Source organism: Adiantum capillus-veneris, chromosome 21 (assembly GCF_014529385.1).
Source record: "Adiantum capillus-veneris isolate H3 chromosome 21, ASM1452938v2, whole genome shotgun sequence".
Taxonomy (NCBI): domain Eukaryota; kingdom Viridiplantae; phylum Streptophyta; class Polypodiopsida; order Polypodiales; family Pteridaceae; genus Adiantum; species Adiantum capillus-veneris.
In genome coordinates this window covers 75,825,843-75,831,994 of record NC_140951.1, presented here as the reverse complement: position 1 = coordinate 75,831,994, position 6,152 = coordinate 75,825,843, and positions in this window count along the sequence as shown.

The window sequence follows — 6,152 nt, the reverse complement described above, 5'->3', positions numbered from 1 at the left end:
TATCTGGCTTGCTCTGAGTAATCTCTAGAATTCTCTGGATGTTGTCTGCAACCATACTGCACTTGGCTTCTTTATCGAGTAGAGCATTGCATCTGACACTTGCTCCAATTGTATTACTGAGGACTATAGCTATTCTCATTGTTGGTTCTATTGAAGATCTCTATCCTGCATTTTCCATGGTCTCATCTTGATCTAACTGTGTCTCTATGGAGGGTGGCTTGAGTCTCTGTTTCCCAATATGAATTACATCCGTAGACTCGACTAGAAATCCCTGGTTTTGTGGATTTCCTATAGCTTCTTGATTGTCTGCAATCTCATTTTTCTTAACTTATGGCTTTGATGGCATTCTTTACTCAATAGATTTTGTGGTTGCCCTTTTCTCTATTTGATCTGCACTTTCTATTACCTGATTTTCTTTAAGCTCTTTTGAAGTTCTGTGCGATGCAGATGAATCATCTTGAATAGGATCTTCTTTGATATCAGTCTCCATTTCAACTATGCTTGAGGACTTTGTGCTGTCGTTCGCGGGTGACCCTTGTTGGTCTTGATTCTTGGTTGTCTCTGAAGACTGCATCTTGTTTGCATTCTGTATCTCTAGAACCCTTTCAGATAGTGGCTTTCCCAATATAAGGCCATTAGGTGCATCTTTTACTATGATCACATGAAATTGGGCTATAATGTTTAGTAAACTACTTCAATGGTGGTGGAGATGATTCCCCAACATTCTGCTCGTTTGTCTCCAGATATGCTCACAACTTTAGGAGCATCTTCCAGCTCTGGTTGGCCACATTTTTTTCAAGTGCAAAAAGACATCAGGTTCTTATCTAGTTGAAAATCTAGCTTTACTTTGCTTGATTTTTTCTTAATTCTCACAAAAAATGTTGCACTTGATCGTCTCAGGATCTTTTTCTATATTGAGTGCTTTTGTTGTGGTAGTGTCCTTTGGTTGAACTTTCTTTTCAACTTCTTTTCTTTGAACACCTGCTTCAATCAATGTTGACTCCATTGGCTGTAATACTCTACTTTTTGCTTGCAGCTGTTGAGAATTGTCTGCCTACATTTATGTAGCCTTTGATCTTAGAAGGTCCATTGTACTGTCTGGAAGAATCTGTCTCTTTGAAGGAGATTTTGGTGGTGACCTTTGTATATCCTTCTGGGCTTTACTTTCATTGATTTTGACTTTTCTAACATCTGTCCTGGCAGCTTGATGCTTTGCATCATCTTCAAATAGTCTTTGACTCCAAGTTTAACATTCGTAGGGGCTTGTGCAAGGTCATGAACCTGCTGCAAATCATTGCCATTTGCATCTTGATATGCATATGCGAGCTTGGTCTCATGCAATTGCTTGAGCACTATGGGATTTGTTGGCTTTGACTTTAACTTGTGGAGATCAGCTGAAACTTGTGTCTCTGATGATCTTCATAGAGGCATTTATCTATAGACTCTGATGGAATCTGGGTCAATTGGAAACTTCTAACAATCATATGGTCTTTCAATGTTTTTTTCTTTGAAGGGGTCTGTTGGCTAGAGGCTCTCGAGCTTCTAACTGACATTGGGGTTCCTGATATATGAGCTAATTTTGATGAATTTGTAGCTTCCCTCTTCCTAGGGTGATTACTATAGCCTCCTTCATTGTAAGGTCTCTGACCCCGATCAAAAGATCACCATTGTACCATGAAATCATCATAATGGAAAGAGTTACTATTTTTAGCAATTTTTCAAATTCTGTCAGTGCCATGATATTTAGAATGGTTTAAAGCTTTGAAATGTGAATTAAAATAATTTTTGTTAAAAAATTCCAAAAATAGCAAGTTTTTGGTCACCCGACCCGTCCAGTTTTGATCGTCTCGAAAAACTGCACCCGTACCCCGAATTTCAAAAAAATGCATTTTTGAACCCCAAGGGCTGCTAAATATGGCAGGTACTCGAGCCAATACGTCTTACTTAGAGCTCCGTATAGAAATTTACGGCATCAAAATCCGACTCGTATGACCCGTTTTAGCCAAAAATCAAATTTTCCAAAAAATTGAGCGGGGAGGCACTGGGGGCCCGAGGCTGTGTGGGAACAGGTACCAGGCCACTCCAGATCAGCTTTAGCAGCTAGGGGGCGCCCTCTTGCCTTGTGGGAGTCTTAGGAGAGTTTCTAAGCCAGTAACTAAGTCTCAGAGCCAGTTAACCAAGCCAACCTGACACTTGGTGGGTAGGGGAATTGGACTTGCCAATGCAGAGACTGAGTGCTCCTGCAGTTGCATTTAGCAAGGCTGGTCGATTTTCAGCCTGTAGGAGCCTATTTAAAGTCCTTCACACACACACTTATGCTCATACACACACACACACACACACAGTGCATACACACACACCTACACACACTGGGAAGGTGCTGCGGGTTCACACACCTTTTGAAGGAGAAGCAAGGAGGAAGGTGCTGCCGAATTCTCATCTCAAGAAGCTCGATTAGATCAGAAAATCGAGAAGATTATGAGCCCTTAATCACGGTAACCACGGTTTAATTAATGCTATCTGTAAATTCCTTTCTCTACCATCTAAATTCCTCGTCTATTATGCTTATTCCTAGTCGTAATTCTCTATAATTACTCTCTAAATTCTCTTTAACCATATTCTATTATGTAATCATCATTCCATATCTGAATTATCAGCCATTCATCATTCTCGATTAATGATTAGTGTATAATTATTAGAATTTTCTCTCTCTAGGCGGCATAGAAATTAGTCGATAAGCTAGTAATTGTGTAGATTTAAGAGAATCATGTTTTCTATCACCCATTAATACTGTAACTAAATTAAATTCAGTTCCTTTATGCATTAAGGTGTAATTAAGGAAAAATTAATCTGTTATTAAGTCTCTACGAGTTGACTTTCCTCACACATACGCATAAGATAAATCTGCATCATCTAGTTGCTAGGAAAGAGATTAATCATACTTAATTCATCTCTCTGATAATTCCATTAGTGAAATTCTACTATTCTTAATCACGTAAGTCGAGTAATTATCTTTAGAGCAGGTTCCCATAGGAATATGCATCATCCATAATGATTGCTATATGGAAAAATCTAAACCTCTCATGTAGCAAGCATTGTTTGATGTTGCTAATCTATCATTTGGCTTGTTATGACGCTTGCGGACATTAGCTCTTTTCTCCAAGTTAATTATTTAAAGTAGTGAGTTTAAAATGGCCCCGGTTAAGAGGAATCGCTTTGCTGGAGCCCACGACCACGAGGCAGGAACGAGCAAGGTGAACAGGAAGTGAAAAGCTCCCATGGACGAACAATTACCGGCCATCTCACGGGCCATCGACGAAGAAATGGAAGAGGTAGGTCATAACTTCATTCAAGTTTTTTAATTTAACATTGTACATGTTTAGTTAGGAATGAACATATCCCCAAACATGTTCGAGAAATCCGATGGAAACCTCGGCATTGAATTCATCGTACATTAAGTTCTAAAGTAGGAAGGAAATGATTGATGGGTATGCTGGTTGCAATAGGAAAGAATGTCTGCTAGGGAAAATTTAGCTCGACATGTTCATTTTATTTCCAATGTTGAATCAGTCCTGACTCCCCTACTAATAAACGGGGGCAGAGTTCCTCGTTAAGGGCTCTTGAATCCACGACTTGCTTTCTATGCGGTGGATACCCACGGCTTGCTTTCTATGCGGTGGGAACCCACGTCTTGCTTTCTATGCGGTGGGAGTGTCCATGACATGCTTTCTATGCAGTGGACATACCTAGTTGTATGGGCAGCTAGGCAACAACGGGAGGAGTGAACTCTCGCTGGAGGGGGGATGTTGTACCTCTAGAACATTGGAATTTTAATGAATAAGTTTGAGTAGAATTTTTACTAGAATTCTGTCTTGGTGTTGTTTGCAATACTGGTTGAAGGGCTGTCTTAACGAACAATGTGCTTCGGAATTAAAACAAGGAATGTTTATGTTGAACAACCTTTGTGGTAATAATTAGGTCACATAAGGAAGTGTGAGTATGGGGGTGGAAAGTGGGGGCTTGGCTCAGGTTGCCAATGCCTACGAGATGGGTGGTCCCGATTGGTCGGGAACTCTCTGTCCCCATAGTTCTTACTCGATATTAGTAATACTCATTGCCCCTAGAGCGGTGAAATCTCGAGGGTATGTGCCTCTGAAACATGGAGAAAAAGGCACTTAAGGTTTCTCTCCTCTTGGAAGGTGGGTCTTAGGATCGCTAGATAGTTTAAGTACGCTTCCCCTGCGAGGTGGAGCTAGATCTCCCTGCTAGTAGGCTCGAACTCGACTCACCTTGTGATGAGAGATCATCCGCTAGTCGAACCCTGAACCATTTTGTTTGCTTCCGCAATAGATCTAGTGGCCACCGGGTTCACCATCAGATCCGCCATTGGATACGGCGGGGTGGGGACCTCACATTCATTATGAGAGTTCAAATTTTAAAACTGTTTGACTCTGGTTTAGTCTCACCTTTTGGGATTGTGAAGGCACACTTTGGGTAGCATTGTTGATGTTTGGCATTTATAAACCTTCTGCATAGTTTCCTATGTATCTCCATGAAACATGTCAAATTATTTCCCAAGTCAAGATCTAGATAGCACTATCTTTGCCTTGATATTGTCTATCCCATGGATCTCCTATGATATGAGCTTCTTTGGTTTTTGGACCCAAGTCATGATAGATCCTAGACTCTCGTCTATTTCTATGACTATTTTGGTCAAAGTATATGCTCGTTTGGTTACAACGATAAAGCTTTATTTTTGATGGAGGAGAGTTTGGCTCTGAACAAATTTTTGGGTTCACTTGGGTAATATCCTTCAACTCTAGAGAGGATGGGCTATAATAGTTTCTATCCTCTGAAATGAACCATTCTTTCTAATCTATCACTGAACACACTTCTGTGAGATGGTATGTGGGCTGTTTGAACACTGGTTGATCCCTTTTTGTATAATTGCCCTTTTTTGTCTACATAGTGTGCATATGAATTATGTGTACCATACAATGCTAACATCATTCACTTTGACGTGTCCCTTAGACTGTGAATGATTGCACACTTGTGGTAGTGGATGCAAAATCATTTACAAACCTAACAGTCTTTTCAACATTCGGTGATATCTGGACACTTTGACCAAATTCACGTAGGAGTTTGTTGTTCAAAGAATCAATTTTAAGCTTTTCAAGTGCCTGTGCATCTTTATGCTGATTTTGAACTTGCAGTGCTTTTATTGGTGCTTCTAATGGTAATACAAAATCATCTGATTGCATTAAAAGTGACAAGTTAGAAGCACTTACATCAAAATTCTCATTTCCAATTTGCTTTGTACCTTGCTTGGAAATTGATGTGTCCCTGTTGTCTAGATTTCCTGGACAATCTTCAAAAAAATGTCCATCTTTTCTTCCACATTTTGAGCAATATGCCATGACTGGTGGTATTTCAACTGGCTCTATCATGTCAAGCTCTTGCAGAGGATCTTCTGTTTTTGTGCTTGCCAAGTTGTCGGCATCTTCTTTTAAAACACTAAGCACTAGGCTATAAACTGCTCCATCTTGACCTTTCTACTACTGTCTTTGGCTCGGTTCTCCAATTAGACTGGCTTCTATTGGCTGATCTGTTGGATCTTGCAATTCTGGATCTCAACAATATATTTGACCATTGTAATGCATGTACAATGACCTTGATTGCATATAAACTAAATGGATTATTTGCTGGCTTGTGCAGATTGCTGGATAACCACTTGGATCAATCTTTTACACTTCTATCTGCACTTCATTTTTGAGCTTGCAATACCTAGCTCCACTAAAATCTGTGAACATCTGGGAGTTCTCTAAATCTCGCTTTACTCTGATCAAAAGGATTGTGTCTCCTGTGCTGCTTTTTTCACTCATAAGATACCTATGGCCTTCCGGATCTATATACAAAACCTTATCTCCAATGTAGCCATATAGCTGTAAAATTTGTTTTGTTGCAATTGTACATGTGTTGCTACTGCTATTGTTTAGCTTTGATTCTTGTGCATTTGAACTCTTGGCTTGACTTGACTCCATGTCGTCTTGGTCTCTAAGAACTATCTCTACCAGATCCTGGTGTTGATTAGCAGAATTACTCATGATCGAGTTTGATAAGATTCCTTTTGCCAAAGTACTCTTGGCAACTGA